The following is an 18,403-nucleotide window of genomic DNA, read 5'->3' on the forward strand; positions in this document are numbered from 1 at the left end:
TGCTTCATTTTTTGAGATAGTCTTACTATGCTGGCTTTGAACTCCTGATAAGCCTTCTGCCTCAGCCTCCTGTATGCTGAGATGATAGAAAGGTGCCATTCGGCCCACCTTTGCAGAAGATACTTTGTATATAAAACATCAGAACAGCCTTTTGTGGGATATAAGAAAAATAATTTTTCAATGTCATATGATTATTAATGGGGAGAGTAAGTTTTTATGCAGTGCAGCCTGAATATAAATTTTATTATTATTGTATAGTTTGTGTATGTGTGTGTGAGAGAGATATGGGGCAGGGAGAGAGAAAGAGGAAGACAGAGACAGGGACAAACAGAAACAGAGAAAGAGAGATATAGATCTTCACCTCTCCCTCCATTCCTCCACGTACAATCCCCCAGTCTCATTCCAGTTCTGTAGGAGACCACATGATTTGGCTTCTCCTCATTCTTTGACCCCAGGGATCTAAGAAGATCCTGGTAGAATGCCCTCTACTTTCCTCCCTTCTGTGGATTCCATCAGCCCCAACTCAGACCATCCCTATTCCTAAGTGTCAGCTACCAATATCTAGAAACACATTTTACCTGGAACCTCCAGTGACCACACCTCTCAGGATCCCAGAAGAATTTCCTACCAGGCAACACACAGCCACCACACTTTCCTAAAAACCAGAGAGGGCAACAGAAGCCAAGGAATGAAACGCCCACCCACAAAGAAAAGACAAGATATCAGCACCAAGAATTACAATCTTCCAAAACCAGATGCCTAGATGCCAGTGTTGAAATGCAATCAATAACAGCCAGGACAATATGTTTCCACTAGAGCCTAGCAACCCTACCACAGCAAGCCGTAAGTACTGCAACATAGCTGAAGCAAAAAACATCCAGGAATTTTGGAATACTATGAAATGACCAAATCAAAGAATAATAGGAACAGAGGAAGAAGAAAAAACCCAGGTCAAAGGCACAGAAAATATTTTCAGCAAGACCATAGAACATTTCTCAAATCTAAAGGAGATGTCTATCAAGGTACAAGAATCATACAGACAGAATACCAAAATAGAAAAGAAAGTCCCCTCTGCACATAATAATCAACACATTAAAAGTACAGAACAAATAAAAATATTAAAAACTGCAAGGGAAAATGACCAAGTAACATATAAAGGCTGACCCAGAAGAATAACTGACTCATCCATGGAGATTCTAAAAGCCAGAAGGCCTGGACAGACATTCTATAGATTCTAAGGGACCACAAATGACAGCCCAGACTACTATACTCAGCAAAACATTCAAGCACAATTAGACAGAAAGAAAAAAAAAAGACATTCCATGATAAAACCAAATTTAAGCAATATCTATTTACAAAGCAGCTCAACAGAAGGTGCTAGAAGGAAATCTCCAACCTAAAGATGTTAACCACACCAAGAGAACACAAGGAATAAAAAAAAATCTCAAGACCAGCAAATACACACACACACACACACACACACACACACACCACAAAACAAAATAACAGTAATCAAAGAACACTGATCATTGAGATCTCTCAATATCAATGGTCTCAATTTAACAATAAAAATATACAGACTAACAGAACAAAAATGGGATCCGTCCTTCTGGGGCATCCAAGAAACACACCTTAACATCAAAGATAGATATCACCTCAGGATAAAAAGATGGAAAAAGATATTCCAAGCAAATGGACCTAAGAAGCAAGCTAGTGTAGCCATTTTAATACCTGACAAAATAGACTTCTAACCAATACTAATTAGAAGATATAGGGAAGAATACTACACACTCATTAAAGGAAAATACACAAAGGACATTGCAATGCTTAACATCAACGTATCAAATACAAGGGCACCCAAGTTCATGCATGAAACACTATTACAGGTTAAATTACATATTTACCCTCCCACACTAATAGTGGAAGACTTTAAGACTTTAATAATTCTTGCTAATGGACAGGTCATCCAGACATAAATTAAACAGAAAAATGCTGGACCTAACAGATATTTACAGAACATTTCACCCAAGCACAAAATACACCTCAGAACGTTGGGGAATTTTATCCAAAACTGAGCATAAACTTGGACACAAACAAGTCTCAAGAGAAAGGAGAAAATTTAAATAACATGCTTCATCCTATCTGACCACCAAAGACTAAAGCTGGATATCAAAATAGCAGAAAGCTTTCAAATTCATAGAATCTGAACAACTCACTACTGAATGAAACATGGGTCATGGTAGAAATTAAGAAAGATATTAAAGACTTTCTACAATTGAATGAAAATGAACACAAAACATACCAAATTCTGGTGACACAATGAAGGCAGTTCCAAGAGGCAAGTTCACAGCACTAATTGCTTACATTAAAAAAAAAAAAAAGTGGAGAGATTTGAACAGCAAACCTGAAAGCTCTGGAACAAAAAGAAGAAATCCCAACCAAAATGAGTAGATGGCAAGAAATAATCAAACTCAGAGCTAAAATCAATAAAAATGGGGGGGAGGGACCACAAAGAATCTGAAACAAAAAGTTGAGTAAAGCAGTAAGATTGACAAAGCTTTATCCAAATTAACTAAGAAGAACAGAAAGAATATCCAAATTTTAAAAGATAGAAATGAAAACGAGGATGTAACAACAGACATCAAGATATCCAAAGAATCATAAGGACAGACTTTAAAAGCATGGATTCTACCAAATTGGAAAATCTAGAAGAAATAGATAATTTTCTTGATACATACGACTTACCAAACTTAAATCAAGATGAGACAATCAATTAAAAGAGACCTATAAGCCCTGATGAAATAGAAGCAGTAATTAAAAGTCTCCCAATCAAAAAAGCCCAGGGCCAAATGATGTTAGCACAGATTTCTACCATACTTTTGAAGAGTTAATGTCAACACCCCTCAAATTATTCCACAAAACAGTAACAGTAGGAACACTGGCCAATTCATTTTACAAGGCTAGAGTTACCCTGATACCCAAACCAAATGAAGACACAACAAAAAAAGAGAATTACAGACCAATTTCCCTTATGATTATAGATGCAAAAATATTCAGCAAAATACTTGGAAACCAAATCCAAGAACACATCAAAAAGGTCATCCACCATGAACAAGTAGGCTTTATTTCAGAGATGCAAGGATGGATCAACACACAAAAATCAGCAAATGAGATCATATAAACAAATTTGAAAGACAAAAGCTACATGATAATCTCATTAGATGCAAAAAAGGTTTAGACAAAATTCAACACCCTTGCCAGTCGGTGGTGGCGCACGCCTTTAATCCTAGCACTCGGGAGGCAGAGGCAGGCGGATCTCTGTGAGTTTGAGGCCAGCCTGGGCTACAGAGAGAGTTCCAGGACAGGCTCCAAAAGCTACACAGAGAAACCCTGTCTCAATAATATGCCCCCCCCCCAAAAAAAAAGAAAAAGAAAAAAATTCAACACCCTTTCATGATAAAAAACTTCTGGAAAGATCAGGGATACAAGGGACGTGTTTCAACATAATAAACGCAGTTTACAGCAAACCCATAGCCAACATCAACTTCAATAGAGAGAGAGAGACTCAAAGCAATTCCACTAAAATCAGGAACAAGACAAGGTTGTTCACTCTCTCCATATCTATTCAATATAGTACTTGAAGTTTTAGCTAGAACAATAAGACAACTGAAGGAGATCAAGGGGATTCAAATTGGAAAGGAAGAAGTCAAAGTATCTTTATTTGCAGATGATATGACAGTATGCATAAGTGACCCTAAAAATTCTACCAGGAAACTACAGCTGATAAACACTTTCAACATATTAACTGGATACAAAATTACCTTGCAAAACTCAGTAGCCCTCCTATAAAAAAAATGTCAAACAAACTGAGAAAGAAATTAGGGAAACACCACCTTTCACAATAGCCTCAAATAATATAAAATATCTTGGTGTAACTCTAACCAAGCAAGTGAAAGACTTGTATGATTAAAAACTTTAAGACACCAAATAAAGAAATTGAAGATATCAGAAGATGGAAAGATCTCCTATGCTCATGAATTGGTAGGATTAATATAGTAAAAATGGCCATCCAACCAAAAGCAATTTACAGATTCAATGCAATCCCCATCAAAATTCCAACACAATTCTTCACATCTTGAAAGGACAATTTTCAGCTTCATATGGAAACACACACAAAAAAAATCTAAGATAGCTAAAAACAAACTAAACAATAAAAGAACTGCTGGAGGTATCATCATCTCTGATTTTAAGTTGTACTGCAGAGATGCAGTAATAAAAACAGGATGGTATTGGCACAAAACCAGACATGTTGATTAATGTAATGGAATTGAAGACCCAAGCATAAATCCACATATCTATGGACACCTGGTTTTTGAAAACGAAGCCATAAATACACACTGGAGAAAAGACAGCATCTTCAACAAATGGTACTAGTAAAACAGGAAGGCTGTATGTAGAGTCACCTGAATACATGTGGGTCTCAACATAAAACCAGACACACTGAGTGTGATACGAAGAGAAAATGAGGGATAGCCTTGAACACATTGGCTCAAGAAAAGACTTTCTGAATAAAACACTATTAGCACAGGCACTAAGATCAATGATTAATGTATGGGACCTCGTAAAACTGAAAAACTTCTGGATGGCAAAGGACACCACTGATTGAACAAAGTAACAGCCTTCAGAATTGGAAAAGATATTTACCAACCACACATTGAATAGAGGGCTAATACCCTCAAGTTATGTAAAGAATGAAAAAATAATCTAAATATCAAGAAAACAAATAATCCAATTTTTAAAAAATGGGGTACAGATATAAACAGAATTCTCCAAAGAGGAAACTCAAATGGTTGAGATACACTTAAAGAAATGTTCAACATCCTTAGCCATTAAGTGTTGTAGAATATTAAGATATGTTACATTTGTTTATGCTGTGGAACATTTGATTAATGATGCAAAGATGTGTTTAATTCTTTTATGTTACATTTGTTTAACTCTGTGAAGCTGTGTTACTGTGCCTGTCTAAAACACTTGATGGTCTAATAAAGAGCTGAATGGCCAATAGTGAGGCAGGAGAAAGGATAGGCAGGGCTGGCAGATAGAAAGAATACATAGAAGGAGAAATCTGGGAGGAAAGGGTAAAAAGAGCAAGAGAGATCAAGGATCGAGGAAAGAAGGGGCCAGCCACATAGCCAGTAACAGACTAAGAGTGAAAGTAAGATTACAGAAGTAAGAAAAGGAAAAAGCCCAGAGGCAAAAGATAGATTGGATAATTTAAGTTAAGGAAAGCTGGCTAGAAATAAGCCAAGCTAAAGCTGGGTATTTATAATTAAGAATAAGCCTCTGAGTGTTATTTATTTGGGAGCTGGGTGACAGCCCCCCCCCAAAAAAAAGCAAAAACAATCAACTACAATTAGGGAAATGCAAATCAAAACTACTTTGAAATTCCATTTTATACCCTCAGAATGGCTAAGCCAATAAAACAAGTGATAGCTCATGCAGTCAAGGATGAGGACTATAAGGGGAATATTCATCCATTGCTGGTGAGAAGGCAAACTTATACAGCCACTATGGACATCAGTGGCTGCTCAGGAAGATTGGAATATATCTACCTCAAGATCCAGTTATACCACTCTTGCGCATATAACCAAAGGATGCATCATCCCACCACAGAGACACTTGCTTAACCATGCTCACTGCTGCTCTATTCATAATAGCCAAAAATATAAACAACCTAGATGTTCCTCAAGAACAATGGATAAGGAAATTGTGGTACATTTACACAGTGAAGCATTACTCAGCTGTTAAAAAAAAATGAAATCATGGAATTCATGGGTAATCAATGGAACTACAAAAAAATCATCCTGAGATAACCTATACCTAGAAAGAAAAATATGGTATCTATTTACTTATATGTGGATATTAGCTGTTAAGTCAATGACAACCAAGCTACAATCAATAGAACCACAGAGGTTAGGTATAGATTAAGGGACTAAGGGAGGGATTAGATATCCTAAAGAAAAGGAAATAGACTAGATAATTATGGATGGAGGGGGTAGGACTAGAATAGGAGGATCAAGTGGGAAGGGAAAGGGGAGAGGAGGATAAGGGAGGGAATACTGTGAGAGACAGCCAAAATTAAGAGCTATTAGTACAGAAACCTAATACAGTAGAAACTTCCTAAATAAATATACATATATGAACGTGATCTAAATGAAATTGCCAAATAATAGGGGAGACAGAAGCCCAGTTGACATTTCTTGTCACCAAATGAAGCTTCCAGTACTGGGACTGGATTTCGTCTAATTGAGTTATGGCCAAAGGGGTCCCATGGAACCCCCAAACAATGCAGGCTGTTGCCAGTACTATAGGTTGCTCTCCACAAACTGAGAGAGCAAGGGCCCATTGCTGAATACAACACCCACACAACTCATTGAACATGGAGTGGTAGAGCTGGTGCCTGTATAGAGCCTTCACCTTTATGTCCTAGTGTCTTTAATACAGGAAGATACTCAGTATGCTAACAAAAAGGAAACATAAACACCACCCAGCCACAAACTTTTTGATCTAAAATGGTGTCCTGTCAACAAGATATGTATGCTATGGCAATGATGGCACAAAGCTTATGGGAGTAACCAACCAATGACTGGTATGACTTAAGGCCTACTCCATGAGACAGAACCCATACCTGACACTGCTTGGATGACCATGAACCTGAGATTAGATAGCCCAAGGATCTATAGTAAAACCAAATACTAATGTTTTTTTAAGAAGCAATAAAATAACTCTTAATGACATTTTTCTTTATTCATAGATCAATGTCTCGCTCAGCCATCATCAGAGAAACTTTCTTCTGCAGCAATGGGAACAAATAGAGAGACCCAGAGCCGGACACTATGCAGAAAGTGAAAGACCTTGAAACATTTAGCCCTAAATAGGATGTCTCCATCAAACCCTTCCTCTAGGGCTCAGGGAACCCTTCAGAAGAGAAGACAGAAAGAGCATAAGAGTCAGAGGGGAGGAAAGACATCATGAAAACAGGTCCTCTAAATCAACATGAACAAAGCTCATATGCTGGGGGCAGCATTCACAGGGCCTGCACAGGTCTGTACCAGGTCCTTTGAGTATATAGTATGGCTTCCAGTTTAGTGTCTTCATGGGATTCCATGAGTGTGCAAATGAATGGATCTCTGTTTCTTGTGCCTTCTTCTGGGCTCTTTTCCTTCTATTTGTTTGTTTTACCCAATTCCAATGTGTTACTTTTTGTTTTATTTTATACATTTTATTATTATCCCTTAGAAGTCTGTTGTATTCTAATGAGTGACAGAAAGGGAGTGGACTGGGATTGGGGGGAGGAGGAACTAAGAGAAGTAGAGGGAGGGGAAACTGTAACCAGTATATATTATGTGAGAAAAAAATCTATTTTTAATAAATGGGGAAAGGGAAGGAGCTGGATTATGGGAGAGCTCTCTGAGAAGTGTGCCATGGCATGTGACAGTCTTCTCACTTCAGCCCAAACCCCAAGCAGCTTCCTGGGAAATGGACTTGCCTTGAAAGCAGGTACATTTGTGTCTTCTCTTGAATATTTCAAACATTTAGAGCACTCCCTGGCACAAAGAGACAACAACAGTGCCGAGTGAGCAAGTTTGTTAGAACCTATGAATGCCACCTCATATACGGCATGGGTATTGGTGCAGTAGAAGCAGGTCCTCCTCCTCTCTTCATTTGAGAGATTAAAAAAAGTTCTGGGAGGGTAAGAACAGTGCACACAGTGCTGACTTTGGCAGCACATATACTAAAATTTGAAGGACATGGAGAAGATTAGCATGGCTCTTGTACAAGGATGACACATAAATTCATATTTTTAGACATATAAAAACAGATCTATCAGAATTATACCCAACTTCTCAACGGAGACTCTCAAAGCCAGAGCAGCCTGGACAGACATCTTGCACTCTTAAAGAGACCATGAATGCCAGCCAACACTAATATATCCAGCAAAACTTTCAATTACCATAGATGGAGAAAAAAATATATTTCATGACAAAGTCAATAAAGAGTATCTATCAACAAATCCAGCCCTACAGAAGGTACTAGAAGAAAAACTCCAACCTAAGGAAGTTAGCTATGCCCACAAAAACACAGGCACACACACACACACACACACACACACACACACACACACACACACACTCTACCACCACCACTAACAACAACAACAACAACAACAAAATAACAGGAATGAACAACCACTGGTCATTAATATCTCTCAATATCAATGGATTCAATTCACCAATAGTCAGAAGTTTGTTAGTATGTTGTTTATTAGGAATGATACTGAAGCAAAAGAATGTGTCTAAATTATGCAGTTGGTGCTCACGTTCAATCTTTTCTACCTTTTCAGAACTAGACTGTATCTTTACTATTTGGATGGAGAGCACAGCCCACAGAATCAACTAAGCAGGGCTCATAGGAGCTCACAGGGACTGAAGCATCAACCATGGGTCTGCATTAGGTCCTTTGCATATATGCTATGGTTGTTTAACTTGGAGTTTTTGTGGGACTCCTAACAGTGGGAGTGGGGGTGTCTCTGACTCTTTTGTCTGCTTGTGGGTCCTTTTCCTCCTAGTGGGTTGCCTCATCCAGCCTTGATATAAAGGTTTGTGCCTAGCCTTATTGCATCTTGTTATATTCAGTTGGTATCACTGGATGCCCTGCTCTTTTCTGAAGGGGAATGGAGGAGCAATAGATCTGGAGGTGAAGGGAGACTGGGAGGAGAGGAGAGAGGGAAGGCTTCGGTCCAGTTATATCTGTATGACTGTATGAAAGAGGATATTTTAAAAAAAAGAGTGCACACAGCCAAAAAGAAAAGAATAAAGGCAGCATTGTAATGGGATCTGGGTGTTTACAGAACTGAATTCATCATAACTTTACCTTTCTGAACAACAATTGGTAAGAGAAAAAAATTTAAAAGCTAAAACCAAAAAATGTTCTATTATACATTTGTGTGGACTCTCAGGCTCGCCAAGTTTAGAGTGAGGGTATAGTTCTACATCCATGTGGTTTTCCAACTATCCACTTTGCTTATAAATTTGTAGCCTAGTTAGGACCTTTCTAGTTAATGTGACCAATACAACTTTGAACTGACTTAGAAAAAAGAAGAATTTACTAAAATAGCATAGAAGTATCTCAGTGACTACAAAGAAGAATTATGCAAAGATAGACAAAGACATAATTAGAACTAGGTCATTGTTCTCTGTAAGTCTCATCTATTTCTATGAGCCAGTTTAATCCTCTTGCACTGCAGACTGCCTTTTCCTCAGATACAGGAAGGATGTGTTTATTAGAGTTATGGAGTTCACTATACATCTAAAAGACTAGTTGAGTCTCAAATTCAAATTTATCAGGCAAGATTCCAATGTCTCCAACACTGCACAAATTAAGTAGGTGGGTGGGGAGCTGTATTTATTAATGAAGTATATACCTGGAACCAAAAAGGATGCTACACGCTGTGAATGAAGAATGAAAATTCCAGAAAAGACTGGCTTAACAACCATGTCACAGATGTTCACTGCCCTGACAAGCCAAATTTTCTTCTACAAAACTATTAAATGTAGATTTATCTACAGACAGAACTTATTGTTTTGGTAGTGAAACTTCTGTTAATAATATTGTTACTCTTCTTGGTTTATTTATTTATATTATAAATTATTCCAAAAAGAATTTAATAAAGGAAGGAATGCATTAAATTATACCAGAATACAAATTAAATCTAAAACAAAAGAGGTAAAATCAGGATAGCAACAGAATGAAATCATAAATAATATACTCCATAACGCAAGTATACACATTCACTATAAGGAAGTTACAAAATATGAGTCTTCCAGTAACTCTGTGAATAATGTAATGGATAACACACATTAGATTGTAAACCGTTACCTAAGAGACATAAAACATACTATGAAGAATGGATACCTGTACTGCCACCATCAACAGATAGGAACTCCTGCTGGAAATCTTTACTTAGTCTCCAGAGCAGTCTTCATGCATCCATGTATCCATGTATCACCTGTGAAGACAGAGTGACTATGGGAGCAAAGAGAGACCCACCACCTTGGCAGTACTTTGCAGTATGATTTTGAACACAGGGTGAGTAAGGATGACAACTTTAAGAATATCTAGATGAAAGGTCCAGGCAAAAGAACAATAAAAATGACAGAAATGTAGCTTATGTTTATGGAAAGGCAAGGAGGATAGTGTTATTGGGAGTTGAATAAGAAATTGGGAGTTGAAATAGAAGAGCACTTAAAGGTAGGACCAGACTGTGGTAGGCATAGTAACCCGTAGGGAAGACTGGGTGCTAGTCTACGCTGAACTGAAACAACTGGACTGTTTTCAGGAAGAACTGACAGGAACTGAATGGACTCTTATAAAAGGATGCTTCCATCTGCTACATGGAGAATAGACCTTTAGGAGATGAGAGGAGAGTTAAGTGGAGAGATGATTCTGTAAGTCCAATAAGAGATAAACAGAATTTGGGAGCACTGGAGGTGAGAATGTGGGATGCACTCTAGAGGTAAACTAAGCAGGACTTGAAGACTAAATGAGAGGAGTGGAGACTGGTGTTGGAAAGTGGTACCTAAGGATGATGATGCAACACTAGAAAGCACATACTCTAGTAAAGGTTTTTAACTCAATCTTGAAGTATAAAATAGACAAATGAATGCTATTCAACTTGAAAATAAAAACCACTTTCTCTTCTTTGTGACCTTAACTGCTCATGGTCAAAAATAAAACTTTTAGTCACTATATATATAATGTTCCAAAGAGTTAAAAATGTCTAATAGTTTTACAGAGTGCCTTGTTAAGCCTGTATGTTGCCTCTTTGTAAAAAGGGCTAAAGTGAAATGAAATAACAGAGACCACCATATCAGATCACCATAGTTCCTGAAACTGGAGAATTTAAGCAGGTTGATTCCATCAATACTGACATAAGCTGGTATTCCTAGACACTAGCACAATGGGAGGAGGAGTCAGGCAGCAAAGTGACATGATCTGGAAAGGGTTAACAAAATTCGCATCCAAATGCTAATGATTGTACAGTCAACTTATACTTTATAAAGTAAGCATTTTACCTGAAGGAGAATTAGAAGAAGAGAGAGGTGAGGAAAGTGAGGAAGGAAATGCTTTCCAAAAGACCTGAATCCTTGTATGAAGATGCCATGTCAAAACTCAACATCTTGCATGCTAACTCAAATGTTAACTAAAAATAAATCTGGAAGCATCTATGGCATTGTCTAAAATTTGCAATTTGATCAGATATTTTTCTAAGAAATTCAGAATTCCAACAAACAGGAGATCAGAGAATTTGTCAGAAAACTGCTCCTCAAGAAATGCTGGAGGAGGGTCTTTAGTCTAAAGGAAAACACCAGATGCAAATTTGAGGCTATACTAGGTGTGAAATGAACTAGACATGACAAACATGAGTAGATATAGAATACACTTGCTCTCACAGGCTACTTTCTTTAAACATTATACAGTTAGTTTATGATACAACTGAAACCAACGTATAACAAAAGTGAGAATAGCAGGGATACAAAGCCCTACATGATATAATAGTGCATTACTTGAAAACACCGAAAGTAATTAGACAATCCTTCTGCAAAAGTACTTGCATTCTTCATAATAGCTATGGAAACAACTGACATCTCTGTCAATAGACAGATGAACAAAGAAATTGTAAGACATCAATCAACCTTGAAGAATGAGATTTTTACAATCGGGTTCCTTATTATTTTTTTTGACATTTAAAAATGTATATTAGTTATTTGAGAATTTCACATAATGTATTTGCATATTCACCTTTCCCTAACTTCTCCCAGATCTATCTCCCATTTCCCTACCCACTCCTAACTTTATGTCTTTAAAAAAATAATCTTAGCATATGTTAATTGTACAAAATAATGGGTTTCACTGTGGAAATTATATAAGATCATTTATCACACAAATGAACCTTTGAGAACATGTAGCCAATGAAATAAACCAGAAACAGAATGAAAACTATTATATGACTATATGATCTCATTTTATGTGGCATCTAAAATATATGTATATTTCAAATGCATGGAAGCAGAGAGTAGATCAGTGTGGTTACAGGTGGTGAGTTAATGGGTAAAAATTTGTAGTTTTGCAGGCCAAGAAAGAAGACAGGAGGCAGGATGCATGAGAAAGAAAGAAGGATATGAAGAACTGAACCAATTAGACTTAATCAAAATTATACAGGAGCAGAATCCCACCCTACAGAGTACACACTTCTTCAAGTGTAGAAAGAACACCTACCAGTCCCTATGCTGCATCTATGAAATCTTCATCCAATTTCTAACATATTTTAACAGATGTTGCTGTTGGTTTTTGCTCTTTTGCGGGGCCTGCCACCAGCTCCCATATAAATCACACACACAGGCTTATTCTTAATTATAAATGCTCGGCCTTAGCTTAGCTTGTTGCTACTCAACTTTTCCTAACTTTAAATTATCCTGTGTACCATTTGCCTCTGGGCTTTTACCTTTCTATTACTTCTGGAAATCTTACTTTCACTTAGTTCGTGGCTGGCTGTGTAGCTGGGTGGCTGGCCCCTGATGTCTTCCTTTCCTTGCTCTCTTGCTCTTTTTTTTTTTTCCTCCCAGATTTCTCCTATTTGTTCTTTCTATCTGCCAGGTCCGCCTATCCTTTCTCCTGCCTCGCTATTGGCCATTTAGCTCTTTATTGGATCATCATGTGTTTTAGACAGGCAAAGTAGCACAGCTTCATAGAGTTAAACAAATGCAACATAAAAAAAGCAACACATCTTTGCATCATTAAACAAATGTAACACATCTTAAAATAATATCCTACAACAAACAGATGAGCTTACACAGCATTGTAAAGTAGTTGTGCTTGTTTGGGTCTTTTCAATGTATGCAGCTTTCATTTGATTTTTATTTCCACTGCTCTAGGATATGTATCAATTTCATTAGGTAAATTAGAATCTGTTGCATTTTTCATTGGTACAAACAATGTCACTAAGATTTTTTGTGTATATGAGTCTGATGTACAACCCAAAATGTTCTTTCAATACCAATAATTACCAAAGACTAGAGGAAGCAGGGTTAGGGAATAGCTCAGGTAGTGGAGTAGCCTTGCAAGCATAAGAACTTGAGTTTGATTCCCAGAAACCATAGTTTTGTTTTGTTTAAAAAGCCAAGAATGGCCGGGCGGTGGTGGCGCACGCCTTTAATCCCAGCACTCGGGAGGCAGAGCCAGGTGGATCTCTGTGAGTTTGAGGCCAGCCTGGGCTACCAAGTGAGTTCCAGGAAAGGCGCAAAGCTACACAAGAGAAACCCTGTCTCGAAAAACCAAAAAAAAAAAAAAAAAAAAAAAAGAATGGTGGAACACTTGTAATCTCATGCCTAGGGCATACTCTACCCAGTCTGACCTTCTTGGCCAAAACACATGATGGGTAGCACTTGAGGAATGACTCACAAGACTGACCTGTAGCCTCAACATGCACACATGCACACACACCTACACACACATCAAAAACTGGAGGAAGTAATACAAGGACTAACAACAAAAGAGAAAACATTGCTGTACCAAATATAGAGACATCACTGCCTGGTAGAGTATAGTCCTAAATATAAAAAGAAATTACATAAGTTTTACATGATAAAAACATAAATTTTACAACAGTACAGCAGAAAAGTATTTCTTATATGAAAAACCAAAAGATTGAGTATGGTGTGGTGGTACATGCCTATAATCTTAGTCTCTGCAGGCAAAGTCATTAGGTCAGCCTGAACTACACAGAGTGTTCAAGACCATAAGACTAGTCTGATCCACACAGTGAGGCCCTATTTTCAAAAAGGAAAGAAAATTATAACAAAACCAAAAATCAACAGTGGGGTGGGGGAAGGGGATGACTGCTAAATTACTTCATATTCAAATTAAGAACTATGTTTATCTAAAAAAAGCATTAAAAATTAAGATAAATCATATACTAAGAAAATGTTTTATATACCTATGTGAACACATACATGCATACACGCCCGCTCTCAGAAAATTATTCTAATGCAGGATATTTCAGTACAACACACAAATCAATACAATTGACATAATAACAAATGCAAACAGAAACACTGGCAAAAGAAAAAAGCTCTTCAGAGAAGATTTTTTAAAAAAATGTTCATCAACATACAGAAAAACTGCATGTCAAAGATACCATTTCAGACAGATAATATTGACAACTCCTTTTAAGCCCCAACATACATTATCAGAATGTCCAAGAAAAGGAATTCAAGCATATTGTGAGTGAAAGTAAAACCCACTATAGGTACACTGGAAAGCCAATTTGGTCTTTCTAGTAAAGCTAGATGTGCCCATCCTCTCTGACCCAGTAAGTCTATAGCACAGATGTGTACACACCAGGTTCACATACATGGGGATAGCATGTTCTAAACTCCATTTAAATGGGAAAAGAGTTCACTAGGCAAAGCTAATGGAAGAATTGGTAAATTGCAAAGTAAAGTTGAGGAAATGTTCTAAAGTGCAGGACAATGCACCAAATAGATAAAGGACACAAAATAGAAGTCAATAGACACAGAGGATGAAAATATTAACAGAAACCCTAGAAGAAAATAGGGAAAATAAAGATGTAATGATGTACTAGCTGAACAGATAATTGTTAACTCAAATGTTAAATCGTCTTTAAATAAAAAAAAAAAAACCACCCAGAGAAAGATATTGAAAAAAATGCTGAAGGATCAGAGAGACAAAGGAACAAGCCATTGCCATGTCTCACCTTACCAACTCCATGAATCCTCTGACTGAAATCCTCTGAGTCCTCACCCAAAAGGCTCTAGCCAAAAGAGTCTTTAGTTCCTGTCTCCTCATGCCTTATATACCTCTCTCCACCCAGCCATCTTAGTTCTGGGATTAAAGTCATATGTGCTTCCCAGATACTGGTAGCAAAGGCATGAGATCTCAAGTGCTGGGATTAAAGGTGTGTGCCACCACTGCCTAGCTCAGTTTCTCTCCTAGACTGAGTCAATCTCAGGGTTTCAGGACAGCCAGGGCTACACAGAGAAACCCTGTCTTGAAAAAACAAAACAAACAAACAAACAAACAACAACCAGAAAAACTACCTTTCAGCTATGTGTGGTATCCACACCTGCAATTCTAATTTTCAGGAGGATGAGGCAGGAGGACTATTGTAAGTTAAAGGCCAGGTTGAACTATATAGTGAATTCAAGACCTGTTGTATAGAAAACAAACCAAACCAATAAGTCTTCTAATACATTATCAATATAAGAAAGAAAGTAAAACTGACAGATTTTTCTTCAATAACAGAAAAAGAAATGACCAAACTGTGGAGAGATAAACAGTTTTGAACTTAAAATTCTTATTACATATGGAGGGAAAAGCTATTTCTAGACATAAAAACAATCTCACAGCCTTTACTGAAAGCAATAAGAAGGATAGGCATTAATAGAAAAATTCAAATCTAAGGGTAAGAGTGAACAAAGCCAGAATTATCGAAGATATTAACATGCTATGGTAATGAATATGAATATTTACTGATTATATTAATTATAATACAAACTATAATATGATACAATTAGTAAATGTAAGAACCATGGTAAGAATTTGTGCTTGAAACTTCTATAATAATCCAGTTCACCGTGTGGGTTAGAGCTCAGACTCTGAAATCAGACTGTGTGGGTTTGAATACGAATCACAGGTGTCTTTCAAACTACAATTAAAGTCAATAACCCGATCAAAGAACAATAATGACATCTAAGAAATAGGAGTCATATTTTTGCCATTCTAATCAACTGTCAATTTTAATACATTAACAAGAGAAGAATAATGCAGGGCCCAGGGAAAGACAGCTGGGATTTTCAGAGGAGTTGAACTTTCGTTAAAAAATCTTTAAAGAAGGGAGGAGTGGGGTGAATATGATCAAAACACATTGTAAGACATTCTCAGAGAATAAATAAAATATTACATGAAAATATCTTAAAAGACATTAAGAAATTTAATCTTCATATTGTTCAAAAAGGTTTTCATGGCTGCCTACTTTAGATATTCAAATGGAATACAACAACAGAGTCTTTGCAGAGTTATTTCTCTGTCTTAAGATCTTCCTCTCCAAAAGGGCTATATACAGAGGATAGAAGAAAATCATTTGGAGATGACCATTAAGCCTCTGCTCAGGATGAGCCAGGAAGCCTGGGCGATAAAGTTATTGACAATTTCTTTTAGTCTCGTGTGACAACAGTACCAACTAAACATGACCAAGTTTTGCCTGATTTGTTTGGCTCATGACTGGAAGTTATTACAACTTAATGATGCTTTTATTTAGTTAAATGTTTAACATGAAGACATAGGTCTTGATTTTTCTAGTCAATAAATACTTGCAATTTCCAATGAATTGCTTCTGTCTAAAATCATCTGCTTCCTATCACTCCATAAGCCCTACAAGTAACTGTTCAGATCTCTAAGGGATGGAGACCAAGCTCAATCTTGTACTTTCTGTGTAACTAGTTTAATTTCAAACACATTGGGCCTTCCTTTGGGTTGAAAAGATTCCACTAAATGGATTTCCCTGTCAAGTAATACCATCCATATCAGTATCTATCCTTGTCATTTTTATTTTATTGTTTTTAACCACCAGTTAGACAGCTTTGGTTATTTTACCCTATTTACACATGAAGTATTTGTCTCTTTGACTGTTTTGGGGAAGTCTGCAGGTCAGAACAAGTATTAGAGTATATGTTTATTTAGCCAGCTGACGACAAAGGTTGCCATATGCTTGGCTCTGGCCTCATCATGTTTCTGCTCAAGACCCTCATATGGCTGGCTAGCTTGCAGCTCACTCTAAGACAAGAACAAGTCTTTACAGTGTCCCACAAGTCCCTTTCCCTACATCTTCCACGGTTTTTCTGATCTCTTAGTCCACTGCTTCTGCAGCTGGCCAGGCATATTTCCCTAGCATCTCTATGTCTGCTGCAGCTCTGTGTCTGGACTCTCCTTCTTCTTACTTTATTCAACAGACCTGCCAGCTTCATTGACACTTACACTGGATATATTATTAGTGTCCATTTTTTCACAGTGGCCAGAACTCATCTCCCATCCCCTGGACTTTAAACTTGACCATGCAACTTATTTTGGTGACTAGAAAGTTAACAAATGATTCAAAGGAGCCTTAAAATGTCTTGCACTGCTAAGCCCAGTCTCTTTTATTCTGACTTTATCATAGCATTGACAATAAAGAAATGGGGGGGGGGGGTTAAGTGGTAACAGAAGCAGCAGCAGCCTAGTGTGATGGCACATGCTTGCAGCTCCAGCAGCTTGGGAGGCTAAGGCAGGAGGGTCACTTGAACTATTAGCTGGAGACTAACCTGAGCAAAATGGTCCAGAGGAAAAAGAAACAAACGAAATAGAGAAGGGGAGGAGGGGAAGGAGAGGAGGGAGATGCGTTGTTAACCACACAACCTGGAGCTAAGTCTAACCTGGTTATAAAAACCTGAGTAGACCTACAGAATATTAATAAACCACTGGGTTTTAAGTACTTGTTCTATAACATCCTTGTGCAAACAACAGAAGAAATTGAAAAGTGTTAACATGTAGACAATGTGCACCCTTCTATGTATTTGTTTTCCTTCCTAGCACATAAAACTAAAATAGCTCACATCTTTATTGCCTGGTCCCTCCACACACACACACACACACACACACGTCCATGCACACACCAAGTAACAGCTCCACACTTGCAGCAACTTCCTTCTGCACTACTGTCCCACCTGCAATGTCAATGCCATGGCAAGTGCTCAATTAACATTTGTTGTATTGAAAAATGAATAGGGTAGCCAGAGGCCAACACTGGTGGAAATTAAAATGTTAGCAGGGAATACCAGAAAATTAACAGAGATACAAAAATTAGTTCTAGATAGTTATGTGTGTTTTGAGTGTAGAAAGAGTTGTATCAGTGATATGGAGAAGAAAAAAAAAGAGTTACCAGGAGGGAACTTATATAAACTGAGTGCTGAATACAGTCTTAAGTACATTTGGGACATTACAATTCTAAATAAAGAGAAGTAGACATTCCAGGATGGTGACACAAAAAAAATTTCTGTTCAAGGAGCAGAAAAGGTGGAAAGAGCAGACAGTGAAGCAGAGGGAGACAGAAACCCAATTGTGAGCTTCAGTATGGCATCTGGGTTTTAATCTAATTTCAGTTGAAAGCTTCTGGGTGTCAGGTGGGGGAAATGGTTAGTTAAGGTCCCGTGTGTTCCATGGAGGTAGAGGGCAAGAAAGGGTGTCTCAGTTAGGGTTTACTGTTGCTATAAAGAGACACCAGGACCAT

The 18,403-nt window shown here is 37.6% G+C and overlaps 1 pseudogene; it reads left to right on the forward strand.

Moving 5' to 3' along the window:
• Positions 1 to 7,771: 7,771 nt before the first annotated feature.
• Positions 7,772 to 7,866, forward strand: LOC131912106 (U6 spliceosomal RNA; annotated as a pseudogene).
• The last annotated feature ends 10,537 nt before the right edge of the window (positions 7,867 to 18,403 follow it).

Source organism: Peromyscus eremicus, chromosome 5, assembly GCF_949786415.1.
Source record: "Peromyscus eremicus chromosome 5, PerEre_H2_v1, whole genome shotgun sequence".
Classification (NCBI taxonomy): Eukaryota; Metazoa; Chordata; class Mammalia; order Rodentia; family Cricetidae; genus Peromyscus; species Peromyscus eremicus.